The sequence below is a fragment of the Capsicum annuum genome, chromosome 7 (genome assembly GCF_002878395.1).
Source record: "Capsicum annuum cultivar UCD-10X-F1 chromosome 7, UCD10Xv1.1, whole genome shotgun sequence".
NCBI classification, from domain to species: domain Eukaryota; kingdom Viridiplantae; phylum Streptophyta; class Magnoliopsida; order Solanales; family Solanaceae; genus Capsicum; species Capsicum annuum.
The window spans coordinates 180023935-180036514 of NC_061117.1; the positions used below are offsets into that span (position 1 = coordinate 180023935).

Genomic DNA, 12580 nt, shown 5'->3' on the forward strand with positions numbered 1-12580 from the left:
TATGATTGGCTGAAAATCCTTCTTTCAGGGTAGCTAAGAACATGAGTACTATTATTTTGAATTAATTTCGATTAATTTTTGCTTATCATATTTGGTTGTTGTTTATTCTTATTTTAATTATTTTAAGAATTCGCGACCTTAACACATATATATATTGTCAACCTTTTGATCTCAAAGAAGGAATATGGAGATAGAACATGAGAATAAATAAAGTTTGAGTTTTTATTCTTTTATAAAATAAACTTAGCTTCTAGGACATGGATGTACTTAGATGCCTTACTTGGTTCATACGTAGGATGATAGCTTTCAATAATTTAATTGGATTATTATATCCCCGCTCAATGATGTAGTTGTAATATCCATATTAGGTAAAAAATTAGAGATTGAAAAACCATGATCATGCAATTAACCCTACTAATCAACAACCAAGATAAACAAGTTAACGAAGGAAATTCAATAAAATAGTATGGTTGTTCAAAGTGCTTTAATCCTGGGCTTTTCTCCATTGATTGTCCTAAAACATTTATTTTTACGCTTTACATATTTTATTTTTAATTTACAAAATTACAAACTCTCTTCTTGTTTATTTTTTCTCAATTAGTTAAACTAGAAATAGGTATGCGGCGAACGCAAGTCCTTGAGAGATTGATACTTGAGCTTCCTGGAAGCCACTATATTACTTGATAAGACCACATACACTTGCGTGTGCGCTTGGGTGCTGTCATGTTTTTGGCGCCGTTGTCGAGTACTTGTAACTAGGCAACTATCTTATTTTTAGTTTAGCTATATTGAGTTGTCAATAATTTTTGTTTAGCTTCTTTTTATTTTCATTTTTTTTATCACACTTCTTGACATGGCAGCTTGGGATAGATAATTTTCAAGTGATGACGATTCTATATGGTGTATGATTTGTGGTCAATGTGGTAAAGCTGGAGATATATGTGTTGTCGACCCTGATTTAATAATATTTGTGAGTTATGCTGAAAGACAAAATTATATAAACTAAGCAATCGAACGGGGTTGAATCAATCACAATCAAGTACCTTTTAACATGTTGGGAATCAGTGGTTTCATCTTAGGCCACTCAATCAAGTAGTCGGAAGAGGTCTTTAGTGGCTTAGGCACCCCACGCGCATCCCTTTCCAACACATTGATCATGCACAAATCTTTATATAAGGGATTTTCAATAAGGGCCTTATAAACATCAAATGCTACCTCTACATCAGCTACCCTAGTCTTAAGCGTTCCTTCTTTAACATCAATTAAAGCCCCTCCAGTTGCTAAGAATGGGCGCCTCAAAATAATTGGTACCTGTTCGTCTGCCACAAAATCAAGAACCAAAAAGTCAGCAGGAATAATAAATTTATCAATTTTTATGAGGACATCCTCAATTATTCCTTTCAGATATGCCATGGAACTGTAAGCTAGCTGCAAAACCACGGTAGTCAATCTAGGCTTTCCCAAGCCCAATTTTTCAAACAGAGATAGGGGCATCAAATTTATTCTTTCCCCTAAATCACTCAATTGATGAACCTCTTTATTCCTAATTTGAATAGGGATGGCAAAATTCCCTTGATCTTTCAATTTCTTGGGGATTTTCTATGTCATTATCGTACTACACTCTTAAGTGAGTGTTATTGCTCCCACATCCTGCAATTTCACCTTTTTCACAACCACATCCCTCAAGTACTTTGCATACTTATGCATACTCTGTAAAATATCTAGCAAAGGTAGATTAATATACAACTCTTTGAATATGTCAATGAACTTTTTGAACAATGCATCCTCTTTTGCTTTTATGTACTTTTAAAGAAAGGGTAGTGGCAGCCTCTTCTTTACTTCTTCTTCAGCAACTTTTTTCTTCAAGTACTCAGACTTTCTTGAATTTACAGCAACTCTATCAGAAACCTGTTGGGTCACCACCTCAACATCTAACTCTTTTGTTGCCTTGGGAGGTTCTTCATGAAGCTCTTTACCACTCCTCAAGGTGATTTCCATGACTTATTTTGGATTTTCTGTATTAGCAGGCAAACCACCTTATGGTCTGGTATTTAACACTTATTGTATCTGCCCAACTTACAACTCTAAATTTCTCTAGGCCACTTTCTAATTCTATAATTCTACCCTTTGACTGTTCAGATCCATAATCAATTGTGTTTGACCAGCCATGAGTTGTTTCAACATATCCTCCATGTTGCTAGTTGATTAACTTGATTGGGCCTGTGGCTGTAGGATTTGCTATTATTGCGCGTTCCAAGGCTGAGTTTGCCACTTCATGTTGTAGGCATTACCATAATTTGGCTTTTGAGCACTACCTACATACATCACAGATTCTGGATTTGATGCACATATGGCCGCTGTATGTCCACTATTTCCACATACCTCACACCAACCTGTGGCTTATTGGATGGAATTGACTGTGGCTGCAGGTTGTGTTGCTCCCAACTTTATGTTACTGAATATTGTGTTGATCAAATTCTGCAATGCAGAAACCTATGCTGATAAGGCTGTGAATTGGCCCACCTCCAGTACTCCCATAATTCTTTTCGTGGCACTTCTAGAATCTGAATGCCACTCTGGATTTCCTTGTGCTATACGGTTTAACAATGTGTACAGCTCATCATAAGTTAGCTCCAACACTTGGCCACCTGTGACTGAATCTAGCAAAATCTTTGTATTGTGATCAAGAGCTTCTACAAAAGTATGAGCAATTATCTCATTAGACTGTTGGTGATATGGACAATCTCGAAGAAGAGCCTTAAAGCATTCCCAAGCATGAAAGAGATTTTCATCAGGCTTCTGTTTAAAGCTTACTATCTCACTGTGAAGTCTTACAATCTTTCTTGATGGAAAGAATCTGATGAGAAACCTTCTAGTTAAGTCATCCTATGTTCTGATTGAACTAGCCAGCTCCGCACTCAACCATCTTTTAGCTTCCCCCATAAGTGAATAGAGGAAGAGTGTCAGCCTCACTTAATCTGGAGTCACCCCGGTTGGAGTGAATGTATTTGTAAGCTCAATGAAGTTCTGCAAGTGGACTTATAGATCCTCATGTGAAAGCCCAGTAAACTGTCCACTAATAATAAGAAGCTACACCATATTGTATTTCAAATCAAAATTTCTCCCAGCTGCCGATCTTTGAATTAGGGAAGTCAAGTTCATTGGAAGTGGGACTGCCACTTCCCTAACCTTCCTACCAGCTGCTTGTTGTTTAGCCATAGAAATTGTGTTATCTTAGTCTTCTTAGAATTGAGGAATTTTGGGGAGAAGGATTACTTTGCTCCTTTGTTGATGCTAAAGTTGCTTAGGTTCGGAGCTTGGTTCAACCAAGTCATGATCCCTTGACAGCTTTCTACTTTGAAAACCTATTTTCTGCAAAAACAAAAGCAAGTCCAAGCATAAAAAACACCAAATAAATCTAAAAGTAAAATTAAAATAAACTTAATTGTTTTAGCCCCTCTAGGTCGCTCAATCCCTCTTCAGGGCTCATCATTAAGTACTAGTGGCGGTTAGTGCCAATATAAATTTTATGCTTTACCATCCTGTCAGGAGAAGGAGGATTCACCAGATGTTTTTACAAGTATGCTTCGTGTCTTTTATGTTGATATTTATGTGCTGTTAGACCCCAGGTGGAATTTATCTTATGTGACCCCACTAGTTGCAGTAAATTTTAAAATAGGTCCTTAAAATATCCCTAAGCCATTCTTAGTTTCTACCCCAGTGGGTGAGTCAGTTGTTGCCAAATAGATCTATAGAAAGTGTCCTATCATCGTCCTTCATAAAATCATGTTAGCAGATTTAATAGAGTTAAATATGATTGACTTTGACCTTATTCTTGGTATGGATTGTCTCCATTCCTGTTATGCATCCATAGATTGTCGCACCCGAGTGGTGAAGTTTCAGTTTCCAAATGAGCCAGTCTTTGAGTGGGAAGGTAATTCAGTGTCTCCCAAGAGTCATTTCATATCCTATCTTAAGGCCAGAAAGTTGATCTCAAAAGGGTGTATCTATCATCTAGTTCGAGTCAAAGACACTAAGTCTGAGATTCCAATAGTTCAGTCAATCCGAGTAGTAAATGTGTTTCTAGATATTTTTCCCAAAGATTTGCTAGGGGTACCTCCCAATAGGGAAATAGAATTCGGTATTAACCTTTTTTCAGATACTCAGTCCATCTCCATTCCTCCATATTGTATGGCTTTATCTTAGCTTAAAGAGTTAAAAGACCAGCTTACAGACCTCTTAGATAAAGGTTTTATAAGGCCCAGTGTCTCTCCATGGGGAGCTCCCGTCCTATTTATGCGAAAGAAAAATGGTTCTTTGTGAATGTGCATTGACTATGGTCAGCTGAATAAAGTCACAGTCAAAAATAAATATCCTCTTCCTAGAATTTATGACTTATTCAACCAGCTCCAAGGTGCAAGTTATTTTTCCAAGATAGAACATACATCCGGCTATCATCATCTTAGAGTAAGGTAATATGATATCCGAAAGATAGCTTTCATAACCTGTTGTGATCATTTTGATTTTCTAGTCATGTCCTTCGGGAAAACAAATGCCCCAAAATCTTTCATGGACTTGATGAACCGAGTGTTCAAATAATATTTGGACATGTTTGTTATAGTCTTTATAGATGATATTCTTATCTATTCTCGTAGTGATGGTGACGACTATGCAGACCATCTTAGAATTGTGTTGCAAACTCTTAAGGATCACTAGTTGTTATCCAAGTTCAGCAAATGCAAATTTTGTCTAAGATTAGTAGCTTTCCTTGGTCATATTATTTATAGTGATGGTATTAAAGTTGATCCCCAAAAGATAGAAGCAGTAAGAAACTGACATAGACCTATTTCTCCATCAGACATTAGAAGTTTTTTTGGTTTAGCTGGATATTATAGATGTTTTGAGGGTTTTTTTGTCTATTGCGTCCCCTATGTCTAGATTAGCCCAAATGAAAGTTAAGTTCCAGTGGTCAGATTCTTGTAAGAAGAGTTTTTAGGATTTGAAGACTCGACACACTTTAGCCCCAGTCTTAGCACTACCTGACGGTACAAATAGATTCGTTGTATATTATGATGCTTCTAGAATCAGCCTTGGTTATGTTTTGATGCAGAAAGGTAAAGTTAAAGCCTATGCCTCTAGACAGCTTAAGCCTCATGAAAAGAACTACCCTACCCATGATCTAGAGTTAGCCGCTGTTGTGTTTGCATTAAAAATCTGGAGGCACTATCTTTATAGTGTGCATATTGATGTGTTTACGGATCATAAAAGTTTGCATTATATGTTTACTCAAAGGAAGTTAAATCTTCGTCAGAGAAGGTGGCTGGAATTGTTGAAGGATTATGATATGAGTGTGTTGTATCATTGAGGAAATGCCAATGTAGTGGCAGATGCCCTTAGTAGATTGTCTATGGGTAGTATTGCTTATATGGAGAATAATAAGAGAGAACTAGTTCGGTAAGTTCATCGGTTAGCTAGATTGGGTTTGAGGTTAGTTGACTCAGCTGAAGGGAATGTTTGGGTTTAGAGTAGTTCAGAATATTCTCTAGTTCCTGAAGTAAAAGAGAAGCAGGACAAGTATTTTAGTTTGATCAAACTAAAGGTTTTAGTTAAAGACCAAAAAGTAAAGGTTTTCTCCTAAGGGGGAGATGGTGTGTTGAGATAACAGAGTAGATTATGTGTGCTATGTGTTGATGATTTAAGGCAGTGGATTATGGCAGAAACGCATGGTACGTGTTACTCCATTCATCCAGGAGCCACCAAGATGTACCGCAATTTGTGGGAAGTCTATTGGTGGAGCGATATGAAGAGAGATATAACCGAGTTTGTAGCTAAGTGTGCAACTTGCCAATAGGTTAAGGTAGAGCACTAAAAACCTGGTGGCACATTGTAGGAGTTTGGTATTCCCACTTGGAAGTGGGAAAAGGTGAATATGGACTTTATGACTGGACTACCCCATTCACATCGACAACATGATTCAATATGGGGTTATTGTAGATAGATTGACCAAATCATCTCATTTTTTTCCAGTTCACAATCCCACACAGTTGAAGATTATGCTAAGTTGTAAATCAGAGAGTTGGTTAGATTATATGGAGTTCCTTTATCCATCGTCTTAGATAGGGGTACTTAGTTTACCTCCCAGTTTTGGAAAGCCTTTCAGAAGGGTCTTGGTACCCAAGTTCATCTTAGTTCAGCTTTTCATCTGCAAACAGATAGTCAGGAAAAGAGGAACATTCAGACTCTAGAGGATATATTGAGGGCATATATTCTTGATTTTAATGGCGGTTAGGATGACCATTTACCATTGATCGAGTTTTCCTACAATAACATTTACCATTCTAGAATTTAGATGGCCTCGTTTGAGGCTCTTTATGGGCGGAGATGTATATCACCAGTCGGTTGGTTCAAAGTGGGTGAGGCCACTTTGATTGGGCTAGATATGGTGTTTGAAGCCATGGAGAAATTTCAATTGATTCGAGAGAGATTGAAAGCATCTCAGAGTCGTTAGAAATCTTATGCAGATGTAAGAAGGAGAGATCTTGAGTTTAAAGTAAATGATCTTGTGTATTTGAAAGTTTCACCCATAAAGGGGGTGAAGAGATTTGGCAAAAAGGGAAAGCTTAGTCCCCGATATGTAGACCCCTACTGGATTTTGAGTCATGTTGGGAAGGTAGTGTATGAGCTTGAGCTACCCGCAGACTTGTCATCAGTTCATCTAGTTTTCCATGTATCCTTATTAAAGAAGCGCATGGATGATTCAGCTGTTGTAGTCCCTCTAGAAAGCATGGATATTCAGAATAGCCTTTCATATGAGGAAGTTTCAGTAGAGATCTTGATCATCATATCCGTAGACTAAGGAACAAAGAAGTTCCCTTGATCAAAGTTCTGTGGAAAAATTAGTCTGTTGAGGGTGCTACTTGGGAAGCAGAAGCAAACATGTGTACCAAGTATCCTCATCTCTTCTCCACGAACTCAAATTCAGCCGAAAGTAGCAGTCTTCCTTAATTCATTTCTTTTCCAGCCTCAGATTCAACCATTTAGTTATTTATATGTAAATTCATACATTTGCATATTAGTTCAGTCGTTTAGTATGTTTTAGATTCAGTCATGCAACTTGTTTCAGTTGTATATGCCAGCATATAGCCTCAGTTCCTCAGTATCTTCAGCTTAACTAGTCTCATTCGAGGACGAATGTCCCCAAGAGGGAGATAATTTAATACCCCGTATTTTTTCTAGCTCAGTTTAACTCCTAGAATGTCAAGGGTTAGCTTTAAAAATGAATAACTCTTGATACATATAGAATTTTCTACCTCTAGACACACCAATGTGTAGATAATTGAACCAGCTTTCCGATGATACCAATTTTACCTTAATCCAATACTCGGTTGAGAAGTTATGGCGATTTTAGTGAAAATAGTAGGGCATTTTGATAGGCACCGCATCACGGTAAAGGAAAAATCGCAATTGTCCGATTCCAGTGGAGCACCGCGATTAGCCTGCATCACAAAGAAATTCCCGTTCCCGTTCGTCTATTCCAGTATCTCACCGCAATTAGCTTGTATCACACCAAAATACTACTAAAAAATGCCAAAAACAATGGCCAAAAGCGATGGCAAGCGTCACTTTTTTGGCCAAAATCAACGAAAATCCGTCGCTTTTTTTTCGTCTAAAAAAAGGGGCATTGTTTTTTGAAAACAACGGCCTGTGTCACTTTATACGATGGGCAACGTCGCTATTAGAGCAAAAAATTTTTTAGTTATTTTTGGAAAAAGCGACGTTGTGCGTCACTTTTTGTTCTTCATGTGAAGAACACATGATGAACAAAAAAGACAGACATCGTCGTCTTACTGAAAAAAATAATTTTTTTTTCAGAAAAATTGACACTGTCCATCGTAATTTGAGAAAAATAAATTATTTCTTTTAAAAAAAGCGATGTTGGTTGTCGCTTTTTGTTCTTCGTAATGAATAAAAAGCGATGTTGGTCATCATTTTTTGTGCTTCATATTGAATAAAAAGCAACGTTGGTCGTCACTTTTTGTTCTTCATAGTGACAAAAGCGACATTGGTTGTCGCTTTTTGTTCTTCATAATGAAAAAAGAGCGACGTTGGTCGTTGCATTTTGTTCTTCATAATGAATAAAAAAGCGACGACCGTCGTCGCTTTTCTGCATTTTTTTATGCAGAAATTTGCATTTTCTGCATCCCAACTTCCAAATAAAAATGCAATTCAATAGATACATCTCTTATGCAACACACATTATTACAATAATCATAAAACACACTACATCAAAAAATCATTTAAGCAATTCAAATCAACAACACTTAAACAATGAATCCAACAGCATTCAAAATACTTAAACACTCCTAAAGATTTTTCACTAATTTCAAGAACTACGTTAAACCATTTTCAAGTTGTTAATCCACTTTTCAAGTGACTAGTACATAGTTCAAAACACTACACTTAACTATTTTCAACTCATTCACTTCTCAAATGACTAAACTTAACCATTTTTAGGTCATGAATTCATATTATAAGTATCAACACTAAACTAATTTAAAGTCATGAATTCACATTTTGAAGTGATTACACTTTACGAATTTCAAAACCCAAGTTCACCTTTCAAGAACTACACTAAACCATTTTCAAATCGCAAATCCACTTTTCAAGTGACTAGTATATATTTCAAAACACTACACTTAACCATTTTCAACTCTCTTATTCACTTCTCAAGTGACTAAACTTAACCATTTTCAAGTCATGAATTCACATTTCAAGTATTAACACTAAACCAATTTAAAGTCATGAATTCACATTTTCAAGTGATTACACGTTACAAATTTCAAAACACAAGTTCACCTTTCAAGAACTACACTAAACCTTTTTCAAGTCGCTAATCCACTTTTCAAGTGACTAGTACACATTTCAAAGCATTACACTTAACTATTTTCAACTCTCTAATTCACTTCTCAACTGACTAAACTTAACCATTTTCAAGTCATGAATTCACATTTCAAGTATCAACACTAAACAAATTTCAAGTCATGAATACACATTTCAAGTATCAACACTAAACCAATTTCAAGTCATGAATTCATATTTTCATGTGATTAAACTTTATAAATTTCTAAAACACAAGTTCACCTTCTAGAACTTCATTAAACCATTTTCAAGTCGCTCATCCACTTTTCAAGTGAGTAGTACACATTTCAAAACACTGCACTTAACCATTTTCAACTCTTTTATTCACTTCTCAAATGACTAAACTTAACCATTTTCAAGAAATGAATTCACATTTTAAGTATAACACTAAACCAATTTCAAGTCATGAATTCACATTTTCAAGTGATTACACTTTACAAATTTCAAAACGCAAGGTCACCTTTCAAGAACTACATTAAACCATTTTCAAGTCGCTAATCCACTTTTCAAGTGACTAGTACACATTTCAAAATACTATACTTAACCATTTTCAACTCTCTAATTCACTTCTCAAGTGACTAAACTTAACCATTTTAAAGAAATAAATTCATATTTCAAGTATCAATAGTAAACCAATTTCAATTCATGAATTCACATTTTCAAGTGATTACACTTTACAAATTTTAAAACACAAGTTTCACCTTTCAAGAACTACATTAAACCATTTTCAAGTCGCTAATCCACTTTTCAAGTGACTAGTATACATTTCAAAACACCACACTTAACCATTTTCAACTCTCTAATTCACTTCTCAAATGACTAAACTTAATCACTTTCAAGTCGTGAATTCACATTTCAAGTATCAACACTAAACCAATTTCAAGTCATGAATTCATATTTTCAAGTGATTACACTTTACAAATTTCAAAATACAATTTTAGCTTTTAAGAACTACACTAAAGCATTTTCAAGTCGAACAATGCTTATACCTTATTTGACTTCTAGAATTATCTAAGACACTTATGAGATCATTTACTTAACTTTTACTTCATTATATCCATTATGTGGTCCTAAAATTCTGTTAACTCTCAAAATTTTCAAAAAAAATTACCACAATTTTCTTTATAAATAGGCCTATCGAAACCCTGTCAGCTAACCAGAATACATATAAATACGCTTCACAGAGCATTACAATAAATATGCTACTCAACTGATAATACACGAGGATCCACTTGGCCTTATAGTCAAATATTACGTACAATCAACACAAAATGGATCCATATAGAACTTTAAACTCATTGGCACAAAATCCATCACATGATGTAAAGGAATCAATTTTTCTTTTAACATAAACATCAAGTATCAAATCTGTCATCATTTATAGGAGAGTCGAAATTTAAGCTTACTAATCACATTTTATCAACAATCAGACATGAACACTAATTTAAAAAATAAATAGCAATCAACTACCTATTTAAAAATTGAAGGTAAAATTAAGCATCAACGTATGATAGCACGGATAATCAGACAAACAAAAATCACCAAGAGATTTAACGAAATCCTCAATCACATGAGTTGTTGGTTCAATATATTAGAATTTATATATATATAAATTTATGTTAGGGCCTATATAATGTTTAGGTTTAATTTAGTGGCCATAAGTACTAAAAAGTAATTCTAATGTTTGACCTACTGACGGCCCGTAAAAGATGTCGTCACATCTTTACTGGAAACCAGCATAATCTGCCTCCAGTTGATGGCCACTTTGATCGCCCATCCCATTCTTGACGGCGCTTTTAAAACGTTGTCATATTTCATCTCAATTCCTCAGGTTCTATCTAAATTTGACGGCAACTTTGATAGCCTGTCATATGTCTGACGGCGCTTCAGAAATGGCGTCAACTTCACTATAGCTTATTTGCACCAGATTTCAGCTGATTTATTCTTATTTTCTTTTGTTTCCTCCCCGATCACTTGTATCTACATTAAAACAATAAAACAATTAAAGAAACAACAAAAGTTGCTTAAGATTTCGCAATTATTCTAGGTTAAAGGCCTTAAATATGTTTGCGATTGTGCACATATCAACACTCTTAACTTAAAGCAATTGCTTGTCCTCAAGCAACTTAGTCTAACTAAGAAAACACATAGCACATTCAGCACGCATAGCTCAACACAAAGTTATCCTTTCAGTGCCAAACCAATGGGCATATCATTGAAAATAGTACTGTAACACAAAGGAATCAAACGGCAGTATCAAATTTGGCCATGATAACCATTCACATATCAATACCACATTTTTAAACAAGCAATTAGTTAGTGACGATACCCGTGTGCCCTCACAACAAAGAAATCCCTCTCTCCTCATACGAGAAGGCCAGCCATACGAATTGGGGGTTATCATAAGACTCTCACTCTCATAAGAAGGTTCTAGTCAATGTATGCCAAGTACCATAGGCTTGCCCTTATTTTCGTTACCAGATCTCAGATAGGCCAGTCAGGATCACTATAGGGCTTCTTTTAAGCTTGTAATATGGTTTGGGGCTGGTATGATATTTAAGGTTATTTAGAGTGACTATGCCTCCTTGACACTATATTTCTTTCTTGGACTCACTAATTATCCTCTTTCGTTTCTCCTCTTCTCTCGATTACCCATATTTAAGTCGGGTGCTACAACAAACTCTTTTTTTAACATTATTAGCATTATTAGCAACCAGCTTTAGTTCATTCTCTTTTATTTCACCCTTCTTCATACTTCTTATCTTACACCATGCACCCCTATGATAGCCACCCTCAACTTAGGTTGTTTACCTAAATCAAGGTGCTCAGTGTCCAAGGAAGCCCAGGGGTAAATATGTTTATTATGGTATAAATGGGAAGGTGAACAGTGTCATACAAAAAAAATGGTCAAACTAGGCTCTAAACAGGGATCAAAAGGGTGTTATACATACAGGGAAGGATATTTAGGCTAAAAGTGAGTTAATCAACGATGACCTTTGATCTTGTCCAGACTCCTATACTAAGACCATGGCAAGACTAACCAAGAAAGTTCTGGCTTTAGCATACAGAGGGAAATAAGTAATAGATCGCACACACCTGGCACACAAGTGTATCACATATCACCACTTATCTAGTTCATGTAATTGTTCAGTAATGATCATCTTGCAGCTATAATTAATGCCACAACAAGATTCACAATGGTCACAAGTAAATGTAATCCACACAGTTTATCAATCAAGACATTGGAAGGATGGTTAAATGTTGAACAGGGCATGTCACTGCCTTTTGTTTTTTTTCTTTCCAAAAACTATGTTGTAACAGCAGAATACTAGTCACCCTCAAATTAGAACTAAAAAAAACTAGATTAAGACTTAGAGCATACCTGGACTGGGTCATTCTCAAGGATCATAGGTTTCCTCCCATGCAACGCTTGATTTAATGTCACGACACGACTCAGGTGTCTCGATTACCTTATACTTCATCAAGACAGATAATGGTGATGCTTTTCACTGATTCTTCTGGGCCAATGTAAGGCTTTACTCGTTGCCCATTTACCTTGAATGTACTTCCATCTTCATTTTCGAGCTCCACTACTCTAGATGAGTGGACTTGATTTTCCTTAAAAGGACCTGACCACTTAGATTTCAGCTTCCCTGGGAAC

General features: G+C 35.9%; 1 non-coding gene across 1 annotated transcript; it reads left to right on the top strand.

The window, feature by feature from the left end:
- Window positions 1-2721: 2721 nt before the first annotated feature.
- On the top strand, window positions 2722-2832 carry LOC124886288. The gene has a single exon (XR_007043374.1). It is a non-coding gene; the product is annotated as a small nucleolar RNA R71 (small nucleolar RNA).
- Window positions 2833-12580: the final 9748 nt, after the last annotated feature.